A 19648-nucleotide genomic window follows, 5' to 3' on the forward strand; every position below is an offset into this window, starting at 1 on the left:
TACAAAAATTCAGTTGACCCACTTTATTGCAGTATTCTCTTTATTGTGGTGCTCTGGAACCAAACTGCCTGTAAATATCATTACTAAGATTTACTGAAAAAAATGAAGATTTAACCTAAAGGTATGCTGTCCGCAATACTAAGATGAGAGCTTAAAAAAGAAATAATTATTATTCTTCATATTTAATACAAAGTTTGAAATCTGCATTAAATTGTATTAGCCCAATTCCTGAGGTTTATTTAGAAAGTGTGGAGATAAGGAAACTATAATTAAAAAACTAAGAAAAAATCCTTCAGAGGAAGTATGTGCTTCATAGAGTTATTGTAAAGATTAAATGAATCGCTGAATGTAAACTTCTGAGCAGAGTGGCTAGTACATGGTATTGTTCAACAGAAGTTATTGTTGGAGAAAACCTCCATTTTCTCATGTCCCTATTTTTCCCTCTTAAGCCAACATCATCAAAATTAGTTTGATGTATTTAACACAAACATACAAAATTTAAATAACTTAATGCAGTTCACAAAGTGATTTTACAATAACTATAACTTAATACTTACAACAGTTCAATGAAGAAACAAAGGAAAACTAAAATTTGAGTGCCTATCACATGACAGCTACTATACTGAGAATTAACATGTACTATTTCACTTAATTTGTTCAGGTAGGTTATTATTATCCTAATTTCACAGATAAGAGAATTAAAGTTCAGAAATACTTAGTAATTTGACCAACTTCACACAGTAGCATTAAATTGAAGGGCTGAGATATGAATTCTGTCTGGCTCCAAAGTTCATACTTTTATCACTAAAAACTATTTTCAGCCCTATAAGAGTTTCCCATTCTCTTATTCAATTATTCATTCATTCACTCCTTCACTCAATCAAACAATTCAACAATGCCAGCACACTCCTGTAAGCTACTGATATAAAAATTAATAAAACAGCAAATGCCCTCATAGCCTAGAGGGTGTATATGTCTGGAGGAGGGATGGGTGAACACAAATCAACCAGAATACAATTAAGTAAGAATTCAATAATAGTAATATAAGCCGAATGCTACTGAAATATGGAGAGTAAATACTAGCTTGGGAGAGTAAGAAAAAGTACCATAGAAAAAAGTTTTACCTGAAATTTTTAAAATATGTGATTACAACTTGATAAAGAGCATCTACACAAGAGCCTGCAGCTAACATCACACTTAAAGGTGAAATAATACTTTCCCCCTAAGGTTAGGAAATATACAACAAGGCTGTATATTGTCACCCTGCTTATTTAACATATATGCAGAGTACAGCATGGGAAATGCCGGGCTGGATGAATCACAAGCTGGAATCAAGATTACCAGGAGAAATATCAACAACCTCAGATATGCAGATGATACCACCCTAATGGCAAAAAATGAAGAGGAACTAAAGAAACTCTTGGTGACAATGAAAGAGGAAAGTAAAAAAGCTGGCTTTAAACTCAACATTCAAAAAGAACTAAGATCATGGCATTTAGTCACATCACTTCACGGCACATAGAAGGACAAAAAGTGGAAACAGTGACAGATTTTATTTTCTTGGATTCCCAAATCACTGCAGACAGTGACTACAGCCGTGAAATTAAAAGACGCTTGCTCCTTGAAAAGAAAACTATGACAAACCTGGACAGTGTATTAAAAAGCAGAGACTTTGCCAACAAAGGTCCATATAGTCAAAGCTATGGTTTTCCCAGTAGTCATGTACAGATGTGAGAGTTGGCTTAGTGCTGAAGAAATGATGCTTTTGAACTGTGGTGCTAGAGAAGACTCTTGAGAGTTCCTTGGACTGCAAGGAGATGAAACCAGTCAATCCTGAAGGAAATCAACTGAATATTCTTTGGAAGGACTGATACTGAAGATGAAACTCCAATATATTGACCATCTGATATGAAGAGCAGACTCATTGGAAAAGACCCTGATGCTTGGAAAGACTGAAGGCAAAAGAAGAGGGCAGCAGAGGATGAAAAGATTAAACAGCATCACCAACCCAGTGGACATGAACTCCAGCAAACTCCAGGAGACAGCAAAGGCCAGGGAAGCCTGGAATGCTGCAGTCTATGGGATCGCAGAGAGTCAGACATAGCTTAGTGACTGAACAACAACAAACAGGAACAAAGCAAGGAGGTCTGCTGTCGCTATACTTAATATCAGCAGCTCTAGGCACTGTAATTAGCAAGAAAGAGAAATAAAACACATACAGATCGGAAAGGGAGAAATAAAACTCTATTTGCAAATGACATAATGTCTAATATAGACAATCCCAAGGGATATACAAAAACACTCCTAGAAGTAATAATAAGGTCACAGGATATAAGATCAACACACAAAAATCAATCGATTTCTATATACAGTTGACCCTTGATCAACACAGGGGTTAGGGAAGCAGACACCCTGAGCAGTGGAAAATCCCTACATACTTTACAGTCGCCCGCCAGTATCCATGGCTTCACACTCTCCAATTCAACTGAAGGAAGAGTATGTAGTATTACAGTATGTATTTATTTATAAAGATGCACATGTAAGTGGACCTGCATCGTTCATACCTGTGTTGTTTAAGGGTCAATTTTACTAACAAAAGATGTGCAGAAATCAAAATTAAAAACATATTACCATTTACAATTACTCTAAAAAATTCAATACTTAAGTATATACACTTACCAAAAACATGTACAGGGTCTATACGCTGAAAGTTAAAAAATGCTGAAAGAAAGAGATCAAAGAAGACATAAATAAACAGGCTTATTCACTGACTGGAAGACTCAACACGATAAAAATGTCAATTCTCCCCCAAATTAATCAATAAGATTAATGCAATTCCTATCAAAATCCTAGTAAGGCTTTAAGACTTAAACAAGTTTATTCTAAAATTTACATGGAAAGGTAGACTCTAAAACAGCTGAAACAATCTTGATAAAGAATAATCGGTGGAAGGAATTATTCTACCCAATATCAAGTTTATTACAAAGCTCTAGTCATCAAAAGAGTGTGATACTGATACATAGATTAATGGAACAGAATAGAGAACCCCAAATTTAGGACCTACATAAATATTCTTAGGGCTTCCCAGGTGGCTCAGTGGTCAGAGAATACACCTGTCAATGAAGGAGACGGACTTTGATTTTTGACAAAACTGAAAAAACAATTTAAAAGAAAAAGGAAAACCTTTTCAACCTTTTTAGTTGCTGGAGCAACTAAAATTCCATTGCAAAGAAATTAATTCAACTTAAACTTCATACCTAATATGAATATTAAGTCAAAATTATCAAGAACTTAAATGTAAAATATAAAACTCTGAGAAAAAAATACAGAAGAAAATCTTTGTGATCTAGAGTCAGGCAAAGAGTTCTTAGACTTGACACCAAAACCTTGATTCATAAAGGAAAAATCAATAAATTGGACCTCATTGAAATTAAAAACTTTTGTACAATAAAAGCCCAGGGGAAAGAATGAAAAGAAAAGCTTACAGACTAGGAGAAATTATTTGCAAACCAATATTCAACAAAGAACTAGTACTCGGAACATACAAAGACCTATCAAACCCCAACAGTAAAAAATCAAACTATACAATCAGAAAATAAGTACAAGACAAAAGATCCTTCACCAAAAAGGGTATACAGTTGGTAAACAAACATGTGAAAAGATGTTTAACATGTTTAAAGATGTTTAACAGCCACTAGGGAAATGTAAATCAAAACCACTAAGCAGTACCACTACCCATCTATCAAAATAGTTAAAATTAAAAGTAGTGAGAACACCAAATACCCAAAAGCGTGCAAAGAAACTGGATCACTATGTAAAATCTATTTTACTGCCACTCTGAAAAACAATCAGCCAGTTTCTTAAAAAACTAATCATGCAACTACCATACAATCCAACAATTATACTCCTGGACATATATCCCAGAGAAATGGAAACATGTTCATATAAAACTTGTACACAAATGTTCACAGCAGCTTTGTAACAGCCAAAAACTGGAATCAGCCCAGATGTCTTTGAACAGGTGAATGTTTAAACAAATGGTGGTATAGATATATCAAAGAATAATTCTCAGCAATAAAAAGGAAAAAAATATTGATACATGCAACAACCTGAATGAATCTCCGGGAAATAATGCTGAATGGAAAAAAAAAAAAGGGCAAGCCCCCAAAATTATATAGTATAGGATTCTATCTGAGGCTTCCTGGATAGCTCAGCTGGTAAAGAACCCACCTGCAATGCAAGAGACCCCGGTTCGATTCCTGGGTTGGGAAGATGCCCTGAAGAAGGGATAGGCTACCCACTCCAGTATTTTGGGGCTTCCCTGGTGGCTCAGACAGTAAAGAATTAGACTGCAGTGTGGGAGACCTGGGTTCGATCTGCGGGTTGGGAAGATCCCCTGGAGAAGGGCATGGCAACCTACTCCAGTATTCTTGCCTGGAGAGTCCCCATGGACAGAAGAGCCTGGCGGGCTACAGTCCATGGGATCACAAAGAGTCAGACATGACTGAGTGACTAAACAGCACAGCACAGGATTCTATTTATAAAACACGCGGGATCTTAGTTCCCCAACCAGGGGAACTAGATGATACTGGGAACTAGAATCTGAACAAGTTTAGTGCCGTAGGCTCAAACAGTAGGCTCACCCTCATCAATGCCACTAGAAACAGGTTTCCATCAATGTGTCAGTCACAGGTGAAAAACTGCACCGGGCAAAGTCAGGATAACAGAAGAGCTTTTGACTTGTTGGGGAATACAGAGTAGTTTAGACTGGCTAAAATAATAAGACAGTGGAAATCTAACTAGAAATAAAACTAGAATCACAGGTCAGTCTTTGATAGTCAATAGAAGATCACTGAACACTGTTGAACAGGAAAGTGACAAAAAGCAAAGCACAACTTTTTACTCAGTTTTTTTTAATTGGCTGATATTCAGTGAAGCTCAAGGAAAGCCAACACACTGCCAAGACTGGTGGGACGCTGGAGGCTCCCAGGTACAAAATTTAAGCAGGCTCTCACTCTCAAGTAGGGTTGTACTTACACAACCCTAAGAGAGAGTACCTCCTTAAATTTTGCACTTGCACAACCCTCAGTATTCTTATTTTGTGAGCTAAGCACCTCATTTGCCTCATTCATAATAGCCAAAAAGTAGAAACAATCCAAATGGATAAAAAAGAATGTGCTTTATTCATATAAGGGAATACAGAATATATTTGGTGATAAAAAGAATGAAATACTAATACATGCCACAACATGGATGAACCCTGAAAATACTATGCTAAATGAGAGAAGTCAGTCACAAAAGACCACATATTGATATTTTATGATTCCATTTATATGAAATGTCCAGAATAGGTAAATCTACAGAGATAGAAGTAAATTAGTAGCTCCTAAGGGAGGGAGAGGTTGCCAAGGAGAATGACTGCCTATAGTTTCTTTTGGATATACAGTTTCTTTTGGGGGTGATAAAAATGTAATAAAATTGATTGAAGTGACAGTTGCACAACTCTGACCATACAGTAACTTTTGAGTTGTATTCTTTAAATGAGCAAATTGTATGACATGTGAATTATATCTTAATAAAATTTGTTTTTAAAGCAGATGCTTAGCAACTATCTATTGAAATAAAGCATAAAAAGGATGAAAGTCATTGTGAAATAAGAACTCCAAATTGAATTTTTAAAAGCAGTTGTTGATTCTTTCCATGAGTTGTTAAGAGGAAGCACATGAAAAACAACTCTAAATCAGACTTCAATACTTTGCCCAATTAAAATTATAATCAGAGTTTGGTTCATAAAGATTTCCTACTCAAGATAACTTGCTAGCAGGCAATTTGTGACTTAAACAGTGGTCTTGACTTAAAAAGCATATTCATGTATATGTCTGCTATAAACCATCAATAAAAAAAAGATAAACAACTTACAAATATACTATATGGCACTGTCTCCAAAACAAAAATAAATAGAATTTGGATAGCCTTTCCTATAGATGTATTCTCTAAGGGGAAAGACTGAAAACTGAACCTCAAACTGAACTCTGCTTTCCCACTAATTCTCATTAAACATAAAAAAAAAAGTGTTCATATTTTTAATATTGATAAACCAACCTAAACACTTTTCTTTTTTTCAACCTAAACACTTTAGTGAAGATGTGATCAAATCGGTGACCAACTTGGCATTAACCTGGATATTAGAATTTATTTTCAGTATTATTTCTTCTGGGAACGATACTGTTTTACTAGCAGCTAAATACTTAAATACTTTATATGATTTTCCTAACTCCATACCCAGCCATTCCTCCTCTTTCCAATGCTCAGCAATGTATGTCTGGAAAATCCCTTTACTTAACATTCACAATTCCCAGAACATTTTCCTCAGCTTCTGCCCTCTCTCTGCCCTTTTACTTGATGTCTTCACTTGCAGGTACACCCAAACTTTAACAGGACAGGGAATTATCTGCAGCTATCAGTAATGGAAAGGTTCTAGAATGGGATGGTAAGTTATATGTGAGCAGCAGTTCCTAGGTTTTTCTCTACCTTCTGAACTTGGCCATTTTGACACAGTCTTTAAGGCAGATATTTAACCTTGGTATCTCTACCTATTCCTCTTAAGTGGTGCCCAACAGAACTTTCTGCACTAATGGAAACGTTCAGTATCTTCACTGTCTAATATAGTAGACACATGTGACTATTGTGTACTTGAAAGGTGGCTGGTACAACTGAAGGACTGAATTTTTACTTTAATTTTAAAAGCCACATGTGGCTAGTGGTCTGCATACTGAACAGCACAGCTAGCCTAGATTCCTGCAGAGACTAAAGCTATTGCTGTAATGCCAAACCCATTAGTTGGTGTCCAGACACCCAATCAGGATCCTGCTAGTTGTGTCTCCTGGAAGATTTTCCCTGCATCCCCCAATTTGATGAGATGACCCTACATAATGAATAAATGAATCATCTGGAACCACAGTATGAGTATCTGCCTAATTTTCTATAGCTCCTACCACCTCAACTCCTGCAGCTTTGAGCTTGGAGTTACCACCTTCCTTCAGATACTGCACATTCGATCACTGTTTCTCAGACTTCAAGGTATTTATGAATCACCTAGGGATTTGGTTAAGATGTAGGTTCTAATTTGGCATTTCTAACATGCTTCAAGGTGCTTCTATATGGTCTTAACCCTAGGTTCTTGGTTCTCCTACCCTCTGATTTGAATGGTGTTACTGATGGGTCAGCAGCAAACATTAATTCAGATCTCCTAAATGTAATAGTATGCTCTTCAGTCAACAAATATTTGTACCATGTAATACAGCTGCACAAAAATATCAATTCTGAGCAGTTGATGTTATTTGATGTGATATACGTTTTTTTTAGCACACTCTTTTACAGAGGCGGCTACGACAATGAGCTAGAGATCACAATTCTAATAACTGAACTGGAAAGGGAACCAAGGTTTGCTTGAATTTGATTCCAAAGTTCATGTTCTTTCTGCTATGCCAACCTCCTCCTCAGTGCTTAACTCAGGAATGTCCACATGTCGGGATTTCCCTTCAGAAGATAGTCGTGAAAGAACATTGCTCCTGAAAAGTTATTTCTTCTCCCCAGGCATAATAATAATCAGAAAAACCAGCTTCTTCCATATGTATGATTAAATATCAGACATCATTATTATTTATACATTCTATTATAGATTTTCAACCCGATCAATTTTACTTAGCTATTCTCTCCCCAACTTTTTTGTTTTGGCCGAGTGGCACGTGGGATCTTAGTTCCTGACCAGGGATTAAAACCATGTCTCCTGCAGTGGAAATGTAGAGTATTAACCATTGGACTGCTAGTGAAGTCCCAAGAGCCTTCTTAAGCAAGTCCTCAAAGTCCAGAGGCCATTATGAAAAAGATGTGATTTGTATTTTTTGTGTAAAATACAAAAAATTTAGTATATCAATAGGCACTATAGATAATGCAACACACTGGAGAAAATATGCATAATAGATACTAAAATACATATCTGTATCTATATACATATAGAGTTCTTAGTTCTTGCTAATTAATAGGTAAAAGCAAACAACCCAATTAAAAAATAAAGAATAAGCAATTTCAAAAGAAAGAAATATAAACAGCCCATCAAACAAAAAGATGCTCAAACTAAAAAGTAATCTGAAAACTACAAATTAAAATGTAAAAATCTGCCTGTTATATTAGTAAAAATGTACAAGACTGATATCCAGTGTCAGAGGCACTTTCATAAACTGCTGGTGGAATAAAGAATGGCACATAGGCTGTCTGAAGGGCAAACTGGCTGTATATTTCAAAACTAAAAACATGTAAACCTTTTAAACAACAACTCTAGGCACCTATTCTAGAGGTATTATAGAACATTTGCACAAGAGACAAGAATATGAGCTGTTCATTTCAGTGTTCCCAATAACTGCAAAAATCTGAGACAACTTAAATGTTCATAGATAAAGAAACAGTTAAATAGATTACATACATTCAAACTGAAATACAATCAGCTGTTAAAAAGTATGTACTGACAGGATGAGATTTCAAAAGCATATTGCTAACTTTAAAAAAAAGCTGCAGAAAAAATATCATTCCACTGACTTTAAAAAGATATATATATAGACTAGAAATTATAAATAGAAATTGCATATAATGCATAGAAAAAGAACTGGAAAATTCAACAAACAGGATAGTTCTGGAAGTGGAACCTTTGCTTCTTAGCCTCCATATAAAGTTATTATTATTTTTAAGGAATGTATTCTTTTTTTCTCTTTCTTCAAATTAAGTATATAGTTTAAACATCTGGAAGAGTTTTTAAATGTTTTTAAAAAGACAAACAAGGAAGTCAACAAAAAAATGTTTAATTTGCAGTTTTCAGATCACAGGAGTGTGCGCATCTTTTTTTTTTAAATTGAAGTAGTTATTTTACAATGATGTGCTAATTTCAGCAAAGTGACTCAAATATAGGTAGAGAGGGAAGCATATATCAGACTGTTTTTCAGATTATTTTCCATTATAGGTTTTATTCCAAGATTTTGTATATAGTTTCCTGTGCTGTACAGTAGGTCCTTGTTTTATCTATTTCATATATAGTAGCATGTATCTGTTAATTCCAAACTCCCTCCACTCTGCCTTCTCCCTTTGTTGACCATAAGCTAGTTTTCTACATCTGTGAGTCTGTTTTTTATTTCTTTATTGGATATTTTATTTCTCTCTGTGAAACTGCTTATTCTACTCTTTGCCTAATTTGTCCTTCAGTCACTAAGTCGTGTCTGACTCTTTGACCCCACGGACTGCAACACACCAGGCTTTCTTGTCCTTCACTATCTCCTGGAGTTTGCCTAATAAAAAAATAAATAAATACAGGAAAATGTTCAGCCTCACAGGTAATCAAAGAGACAGAAATCTAAAGTGAGATATCACTTTTCACCTATCATGAGAGTAAATCGTTTCTGGTTTGTTCATTGTCTATTTACCATTGCTAATATAAATGTTGAGAAAGAAATACTTTTTTCCAGTGGATAAAACCTTTCCAGAGAGTGTGTGTAGAAAAAGTCTCCAGGCTCTCCTGTGGTGGGTGGAGTTAAAGAAAAGCTTTTAGATCATCATCCTCCTTACACATCACCAAATGCTTTCAGTTTTCAACCCTTCTGGAGAAGTTCCCCTTCTCACCCCTCAAGGCTCTTTCTCATCTCATTGTCTTGCTCTAAACCTTTCTTGGAAAAACGTCTCAATGCCTCAAAAAGAACTCACATAAAAACATAGGCACACAGCCCACTTAGTTAAAAGGTGTTAGAAAACATGAGAATCTCATTCACACCCACGTGCTATTCCAGCTAAAATCTATATAGAGGGACTGATGCAGAAAGTCAACTCAATGGGGGAAAAAAAAAAACACTGACTCACCTTCAAATCTGCATGTATTTCTTAAAAGCACCTGGGACACTGCAGCTGTGTGACTCTGGGAAAGTCATTTAAAAGTTCTCAGTTTCCTCAATATAAAAGGGAGACATAAAATTTGAATTTTAACCAGGAAATCAGACTTTGGACTTCGGAATATAGTTTTAAAAATCTGAAAGCAAATATTTGTGCGTGTGTATGTGTGTGTGCACACGCGCAAAATCGCTTCAGTCATGTCCGACTCTTGATGACACTTTGGACTGTATGTAGCCCGCCATGCTCCTCTGTCCACAGGATTCTCCAGGCAAGAATGGGTTGCCATGAGCTCCTCTAGGGGATCTCCCCAACCCAGGGATCAAACCCACATCTCTTACGTCTCCTGCATTGGCAGGCGGGTTCTATACCACTAGCAAAACCAGAAAGCAAATACACCAAAAAAAAAAAAAAAAGCCCCAAACTGCAGCAGTCTACAAAAATGTTTGCCTAAATCCCTTAGTCTGCTGTAATAACAGTTGCCCTATATATGAATATAGATAACCATTTCCACTGTTAAAATCATCAGTTTCTGGAAGCTTACAGATGTTAACAATTGCTTATTATAACTATTTCCCCAAGCAAAGCTCCCTATACAATTATACACAACATGAATATGGTAATTTACTCAATTCTCTGTACAATACAAACCTCATATTTAGCATCATGCTAATATTCAAATTAGTTACCCCATAGTGTAAATATTTGAGGGAGCAAAATCTATGAATAAAGAGAGACTGAATTTTAGTCTTCTGGCGAATTCCATGTTCCATGTCTGGTCCCCTATCCCCATTCCAAGGCTCCTTTACTGCAAAAAGAAAGGAATCCTGCTTAGGTTTTCAGTTGCCTAGATTTCCAACTCCAGTCCCTAATCTGCCATTTACTAGCTCCGTGATCTTAGGCAACTGCCTTAATGTTTTAAACTTCAATTTTCTTATCTTTAAAATTGAAGTATTAGTACCAGCTGAGGAGCAGAGTGTTGTTAACATAAAATGAGAAAACTGAGGCAGGAAGAGGGGTGGAAAGTAAATAAATAAAATGAGATAATGTGCCTAGGACATTAATAATCTCAATGAATATTAGCATTTATGCTTCTTATTACTATTATTGACTTAAGAATGTTCAGTGATATTTAAGAATACTTTTAAAAGACTATTAAATTATGCACTGACCCCTTAATTTTCTCAAGCTTCCATTCTAATTTTATCTCTTCTGAAAAACATGTTTTATTAATGCATCATAATTTAGAATTTACTTAATATTTTGTAATTTTTTAAATAGTTTTTTCCACTTTATTCTTGTCAACTATTGTTGACAAGTACTCCCTAGGGCCAGAATTTTGTTTCTTAAGCCTGTGTTCACAAATGTATTGTGTTTACTACACTGTAATGATTTGTTACTCTATTTTGCTCTCTGAGCAATTTCAAGGCAAGGAGCAAGGCTTACTTGTATTTGTATCCAGAAGGCTTAGTTATCAGACACAGAGAGGTCTCAATAAACGTTTGTTGAAAGGATAAATGAATGAATTTATCTTTTCCCCCAACCCCTGCAATGCCTTGCACAGTACTCTATACATAATAGGAACTCAGTAAAGCTTCTTAATGGATTCATGGAGAAGTCTTTTGGACTCAACCACATAAAGCTTTATCTTGCCTCAGAAAATCATTTCAACTTTAAAGATTAACAACTAACATTACAAATTAAAAGTTTTAGTAACATATATCAAATAGGTTCAATGACTAACCACAACAAGGGTAGCTCTAGAAGGATTAAAATCCATTATTCTAATTAATGAATTTGTGAACCTCAACATGGAAAAATCCAGTTACATAATCAAAAGGGAGGTTATGCTTTTGCAAATTTAAACCTACCAAAAATAGTGAGAAAAAAATTATCAGAAAGCTTGCATCTGTAGATAGAAATGAACAAATTATTTTTCATGACTGAATTGAAACCACTGTTTTCACTAGAAATAAGAAAACTGGTCCAAACCTTTCTCTAGAAAACAGTCCTTGAGACTCAGTGTAAATGCTTTGCCCTCGCAGTGATTTTAAGTCCTAGAAGACTCCTTTTATTTCCAGACTGACGGATATTCAAAACTCTGTCTCCTAAAATAAAAATTCATTCATTTCTTAAAAGGCAAAGAACCTGAACAGACACAAGGTTTTATATTCAAGTAACTAAAACTATCCCTAGTGCTCAGCCTGGTGCTTCTGCAACAGAAACATTTTCTCAGTTTTTAAATCATATTCATGGAAGGTTTAAAAGTCGTACTACACATTCTTTCACTGTATGATCTAAACTGAGTTTACACCGCATATATAATTTCATAAGTACACCGTAAAGAAATTCTACACTTGAATGAATCTGGAAAGAAACGTGAGCTTTGCACACACCCCCTTCTTCCAACTCAATACGCACATCTTAGTTTTTTTTCTCAAGAATTTCTCTCTCCCGCCCCCATCCCACACGTTATTTCAGAGCAGCAATCATTCATTACCCCACGCATAGTCTCTCCACCGAAAGAACCTTTCCAACTAATACTATTTCACCCGGACCCTCCATTCACATCTCAGAGTCCGTGGGTGATTTCTTTGGAAGGGGCGGGGGGCGGTGAAGTTCCGGGACGCCACCATTCCCGCCAAGCCCTTTAGGAACCAGGTCTTAGAGCGCAGTCCCGGACCAGTCTCAGGCGGACCCCAGTAAACTGCGAAGGTCTGACACCGCACCCCCTCGCCCCCGCCATCTCCGCCAGGGCAAAGCAAGCCGGGCCCAATCTCTGGGCTCCCATTCAACATACCCTCCTCCTCGCTGTACCCCATTTCTTCCCACTTATTCCTCGGCGTAGCCCGGTCTCTTTTTCCAATTCTGACTCCCCATAACCATCCTGCTCCCAACACACACACCCTTCTATACTCCGGCCCCTGCCCCTTGAACCCTTCTACACCCGGGTCCCTCCCCCTTGGACCTCGCGGCAGCTCCAGCCCTTCCCGCGTGCCCTGGTGCAGACCGGCGCCCTGTCCTTATAACCACTGGACCTGAGTCCCACCCAACACGTCACACGAGGGCCCATTTCTCCCGCGACCCGACCTTCCCCACCCCCTCCCTAGGCGCTACCCCCCAGCACCCTGTTACCTCCGGCCCCGCCCCCCTGAGGGTGTCGCACTCACCGCTTCTGCCGCCGCATCCTTAACCGCCGCGGCTGCTATAGCTACAGGGAGCCAAGGCAACCAGCTCTCGCGACAGTTTCCACAGCTACAGCGAGAACAGCCGGGAAGAGCCTCTCGCAAGAAAGTAAATGAGTCAGGCTCGAGACGGCTAAGTATATCTCGCGATAGTGTTGTGTAAAATGGCGGCTGTAAGGCGCTACAGGGGTGGCCCGGAAAGGTTTGGAGGTGGGCAAGGGCGGGGAAGGATCTTGAACTGGCGGGAGAGTCGGAAAACTGTTGTAGGCAGCACGCAGGAACGGTCCCATCTGAGGGAAGTTAGTATGGCGAACCTTACACTGGAATAACTTTAGGGATGTGGCCGTCATTTCCCAGTGCCTCAGACTTGGAACAGTGTCGCCTTTAGCTGAAGTTCCGTCTTCCTGGTATTTTCTTTTTGCGTACTCAGTAGAGATGGAGCGAGCAAGCCAGAAATTGACCTTTCCATAGCTTCGTTAACCTTTCTTCAGGAAATTCATCCGTTCTTCCCCTACGCTGGTTTGTGAAGGACATTTGACTTAACAGAAATGTTTATGTTTATATATTGGTGTCCCGCCCCGATCAACTCTCCCTACCAAAATAGGAAATAAAAGTTTGCTGTTGTTGTTTTTAATCGAGCATAAGCACAGGTGTTTGGATGCGAAAGGGGGCCGCGTTGGTGTGTGATCTGAACTTTGCAGTTATTGCTTGCCACCCTGTAGGCAATCCTTGGTTGATGACTCTCAACACAGTTTTAAGGGCTTTCTCTCCTGGTGGGTCAGACGATAAAGCGTCTGCCTGCAATATGGGAGACCCGGGTTCGATCTCTGGGTCAGGAAGATGGCAACCCACGACAGTTCCCTTGCCTGGAAAATCCCATGGATGGAGGAGCCTGATATGCTACAGTCCATGGGGTCGCAAAGAGTCGGACTCGACTGAGCAACTTCACTTTCCTGTTCTTTCTCTACTCTCAGAAAGCTGTAAATGCAGACTGAGTAGGATCTGGAACAGAAGATGGATATATAAAGAACGTTGTTCAGTGAGAATAAAAAGAATAAAAGTAATCAATGGAGAATTCATTTTCTTCTCTCCAAGCCCCTGAATAGCTCTCATAGTCTAGACCAGTGCTGTGCAGTAGAAACATACTGTGAGCCATAACATGCAGTTTAAAATTTGTAGTAGCCACATGTTTTTAAAAGTAAGAAAAATGAAATTTAGTAATCCACATAATCCAACATATTCAAAATATTTCTACATGTAATCAATATTATGAAATTTCTAAAAATATCTTTATTTTTGGCTGCATTGGTTCTTAGTTGCAGCACATAGGATCTTCCTTGCAGCATGCAGAATTTTTTGTTGTGATGTGCAGATTCTTTGTCTCAGCGCCTGGGCTTCTCTCTAGTTGTGATGCTGCCCAGGTACAGGAGCACACAGGCTCAGTAGTTGCCTGTGGACAAGCTTAGTACTTTTCTGCATGAGGGATTGTCTCTAGTTGTGGCCCACCAGCTCCAGAGCAGGTGGGCTCAGTAGTCCTGCAGCATGTGGGATCTTAGTTCCCCAACTAGGGATCCAACTGGAGTCCCCTGCAGTGGAAGAAGTGTCTATTGGAAAGCTCTAAACCCTGTACTAGATAAAGCATTATCTAGTGACTTTAGGAGCACAGTATTATGGGCATGTGGTTTATGTAAAAGAACCCTTGAAGTTGCTAATTCAAATGACTACAGAGCCTAGGTGACAATAAAAGATGACCTTGTGTAAAACAATAGATGGTAGTGGAGACTTAGAGCCCACTAAAGAGTACAAGCTTCTATTTGAAAGCGAGGTTTCCTGAAGCCAAATGGAAAACAGCATGGAAATTCCTCAAAAAATTAAAAATAGAGCTACTATATGATCCAACAATTCCATTCCTGGGAATTTATCTGAAGAAAATGAAAATGCTAACTGGAAAAGATATATGCACCCCTATGTTCTTGACAGCATTATTACAGTAGTTAAAATTTAAAGCAACCAAAGTTCCCATCAATAGATGAATAGATAAAGAATGTGATACATAAATATTATATATATAATGTATATATAATGGAATATTACTCAGACATAAAAAAGAATGAGATCTTGTAATTTGTAACAACTTGGATAGACCCAGAAGGCATTACACTAAGTGAAATAAGTCAGACAGAAAGACAAATACTGTATGATTTCACTTATGTGTGAAGTCTAAAAAACAACAAATGAGCAAACAGAAACTAGAAACAGTTACAGGTACAGAGAAAAAAACAAGTGGTTGCCTGACAGAAGGGTGGTGGGGAGACGAAAGACACAGGTGAGGGAAACTAAGAGATATAAACTTCCAGTTGCAAAATAAATGTCACTGGTATGAAATGTACAACATATGGAATATAGTCAATAATTGTGTAATATCTTTTTATGGTGACATCGTAACAACTTATTGTAGTGATAATTTTGAAATGTATAGAAATATCAAATCACTATGTTGTGTAACAGGAACTAACAGTGTTGTGGGTTAATTATACTTCAAAGATAAACTCATAGAAAAAGAGATCAGATTTGTAGTTACCAGAGGTGGGGAGTTGACAGGAGTGGGGAATTGGATAAAGGTAATCAAAAGATTTAGACTCCCAGTTGTAAGAGGAATATGTGCAACCTGATAAATGATTAACACTGATGTATGTTATATATGGAAGTGGTTAAGAAAACAAATCCTAAAAGAAAAGAAAAAGAAAACAAATCCTATGAGTTCTGATCATAAGGAAAAAAAAATTTTTAATAAAAATAAAGGAGTTCAAAACTCTCCTGAATTTTAAAACACAATGATGGCAAGCAGAAGATGTCTATAAGCAATATGGACAGCTAGATCTTCTACCAGAATGTGGCCTCTGTGAACTGTGGCATTCATATGAATGAAACATTTTTGAAGAAAAGATGTTTTAACACAATGATGTCCAAGCAAAGAGATAGCGAAACCAAAATTGAGGATTTGACTAGATTTCTGGCTAGATCCTATACAAGTGTGCACTCTAATACATTAAACCACCACTGCAACTTCTAATAATAATTTGATTTCTATATAGACTTTTCTACTAAGAAGATGGCAAATAGATGGGGAAACAGTGACAGACTTTATTTTTTTGAGCTCCAAAATCACTGCAGATGGTAACTGAAGCCATGAAATTAAAACACACTTACTCTCTGGAAGGAAAGTATGACCAACCTAGACAGCATATTAAAAAGCAGACACATTACTTTGCCAATAAAGGTCCATCTAGGCAAGGCTATGGTTTTTCCAGTAGTCATATGGATGTGAGAGTTGGACTATAAAGAAAGCTGAGTGCCAAAGAATTGATGCTTTTGAACTGTGTGGTATTGGAGAAGACTCTTGAGAGTCCCTTGGACTGTAAGGAGATCCAACCAGTCCATCCTAAAGGAGGTCAGTCCTGGGTGTTCATTGGAAGGACTGATGTTGAAGCTGAAACTCCAGTACTTTGGCCACCTGATGCAAAGAGCTGATTCATTTGAAAAGATCCTGATGCTGAGAAAGATGAAGGTAGGAGGAGAAGGGGACGACAGAGGATGAGATGGTTGGGTGGCATCACCGACACAGTGGAGATGAGTTTGAGTAAACTCCAGGACTTGGTGATGGACAGGGAGGTATGGTGTGCTGTGGTCCATGGGGTTGCAAAGAGTTGGACACAACTGAGCAACTCACCTGAACTGAACTAAGATAATGTCTCAACCAACCTGGGCTCCCTGTAAATTAATAGGTTTACATCAATATTTCAAATATTCTGAGATTGGAAAAATTAAATTTCTAGGTTTTCAGAGCTGTGGACTATTAGGCCTGGGCATTTTTTTTACCTCAACTTTAAGGATAGGCATTTAATAATTATTTTATAGTTGACAGGGAAATCTCTTTGTCACCTGAAAGTTCCTATTGGCTTTTGTATCTCTGATGCCTGATAATAGTACCTGGTATATAGTAGGCATTCAAGAAACATCTGCTGAAGGAATATAGTCCTTAACTTTTAGGGAGGGCTCACAAACTTCTTTAAAAATTTTATTTTTAAATTTATTTATTGGCTGTGCCAGGTCTTAGTTGTGGTATGTGGGGTCTAGTTCCCTGACCAGGGATTGAACCTGGGCCCCCTGCATTGGAAGTGCAGAGTATTTTAAGCACTGGACCACCAGGAAAGTCCTTTACAGACTTTTAAACATGAGAATCTTATAAAAGTTATGAACCTTTATTCAGGTCCTGTCTGTGCCCTGCCCATATTCCCTCAGCCTATCCTGGAGTTCACTAAAGCTCTGACAGACAAATCCTATACAAGCCCATAGCTCTCTACTTTAAACACCTGAGTATTCTCCTTGCCTGGAAATGTCAGCAGAGTTAATATTCCCCATAGCAATCTATAACCAATGAGAGATGGGATTTGATAGCTAAATATTCCAATTTCTACCCCTCCTCAGTGAGGCAATTCTAAAGTATGTTTTAAGATAGAGTTTCTCAAAATTTACTAACACATAAAAATCACCTGGAGAGATTAATAAGACATAAATTCTTGAATTTCCATATTTTTTGGCCAGAGTTTGCAGGATCTTAGTTACCCAACCAGGGTTCGAACCCAGGTCCCTGGCAGTGAGAGCATCAAATCTTAACCTCTAGACAGCCAGGGAATTGCCTTGAATTTGTGATTTTGATCAAACTTCTAGGAGAAAATGATACTGCCAGTCCATGGACCACACTTTAACGTTTTTTCTCAGAGAGTTGCCAGTGAGAATCAGCCCCATTTGCCCAAAAGATATTTATTGGCCTTCTTCTCACTCCCTTACACTGCTTAGATTCTTGGATCACCTCCCAAATTTACTACTTGTATCCAAATTTCTGTTTCAGCGTCTACTGGGGAGAAATCCAAACTATGACAACTCTTCTTAGAAAAATGCATATAGACATAGTTTTGTGTATTACTTAGAAGTATGACTTCCCTTGTGACTCAGCTGGTAAAGTATCCACCTGCAATGCGGGAGACCTGGGTTCGATCCCTAGGTTGGGAAGATCCCCTGGAGAAAGGAAAGGCTACCCACTCCAGTATTCTGGCCTGGAGAATTCCATGAACTCTATAGCCCATGGGGTGGCAGAGTCAGACACAATTGAGCAACTTTCACTTCACTTTAGAAGTATGAATCCTCTAAAATTTATTTAGGTTGTAAAGGAAAGTGACCAGCGTAAATATCATGTGACTCTAGGTCCATGAAAACTGATTGAGTCTAGGTAGAGTCTAGGAACTTATTATAATCCTTAATGGCTCATGGAATGAACTGAATTCAGCCAGCTCTCCTTAGAAGTTACTTCCCCAGATCCTAGTAAGTCATCTATTTTTCCTGGTCTGCATCACTCTGTATTTTGTGAAACATAAGAGTAAATCTGGGACTCTAAAGAAAACCCATGCTGGCTTCCCTGGTGGTCCAGTGGTTAAGAATCTGCCTTGCAATGCAAGGGACACCAGTTTGATCCCTGGTTTGGGAAGATACCACATGCCAGGGAGCAAGTAAGCCCATACACCACAACTGATGAGCCAGTGCTCTAGAGCCCGTGAGCCACAACTACAGAGTCCACACGCTGCAACTGCTGAAGCCCAAGTGCCTTGAGCCTGTGTTCTGCAACAGAAGCCGCCTCAATTAGAAGCCCACACACAGCAATTAAGAATAGTCCCTAAAAAAAAAAAAAAAAAAAAAAGAATAGTCCCTGCTTGCTGCAACTAGAGAAGGCCCAAGCATAGCAACAATGACCCACCACAGTCTAAAAAATAATAGTAATAAATAAATAAATCTTAAAAAAATACAATAAAACTTGAAAGAAACCCCATGCTTGAATCAATAAAAAGAGTATTGTTACTCATTCCTATTGGACTTTGATGGTTTCTTCCCAATTATACTGCTTTCTGGACACGATTGCACTTGCCCCTATGACCCTTAGATCTTTTCTTGATGTTTTCACACAGAGCCAGGCATACCATAACTGCAGCTGGCTTCTCCCACCTCCTTCTCAATTCCAACATGGCTCCCTATTCTACTCCATCCTTTCAGGAACCTGTAACCTTTGACAGATATTCCTAAGCTCACCCTGGTGTCACCTGGAAGTCTTATGGCATTCTGTCATTCTGTGATAATTGGATAATCTTGATTATCCCAGTTTCTAATCACTACATAAACAGAATTAACACCAGGGTCACCAACGCCTAATTTCCTAAACACAGCACACAATTACTTCTTAGCTTTGCCCACACAGGGGCCAGGACGTGTGTTTGTGCTGTCTTATGTACTACTGAATAAGTATGTCTTTGTATACACCTATGAATGTGGTTTGGTGGGTGTGGATATGAGTGTGGGTATGTAATCAGAACTCAGGTCTGGTCTTGAAGTCTGAATAATGAATGTATGGTATTTTACTTTAATTAGTCCCTGTGCATTGTTAGCCTCAGTTTTTGTCTGCCCTCAAATATCAGAGGAAGAATGAG

The 19648-nt window shown here is 38.1% G+C and overlaps 1 protein-coding gene across 6 annotated transcripts in view; it reads right to left on the reverse strand.

Moving 5' to 3' along the window:
* Positions 1-13226, reverse strand: part of USP54 (ubiquitin specific peptidase 54) — a 118761-nt gene extending 105535 nt beyond the window's left edge. The window contains exons 1-4 of one of the 6 annotated variants that reach the window (XM_043925448.1): positions 13098-13205; positions 11920-12035; positions 9901-9986; positions 2680-2721 (exon numbers count right to left, since the gene is read on the reverse strand). The gene's annotated coding sequence lies outside the window, so the exon portion shown is untranslated. Of the gene's footprint in view, positions 1-2679; positions 2722-9900; positions 9987-11919; positions 12036-12727; positions 12803-13097 lie in introns of those variants that run through there. The other 5 variants (XM_043925450.1, XM_043925449.1, XM_043925453.1 and 2 more) reach the window with 5 other exon arrangements.
* Between the last annotated feature and the right edge of the window lie 6422 nt (positions 13227-19648).

This window comes from Cervus elaphus, chromosome 15 (assembly GCF_910594005.1).
Source record: "Cervus elaphus chromosome 15, mCerEla1.1, whole genome shotgun sequence".
In the NCBI taxonomy this organism is placed as follows: domain Eukaryota; kingdom Metazoa; phylum Chordata; class Mammalia; order Artiodactyla; family Cervidae; genus Cervus; species Cervus elaphus.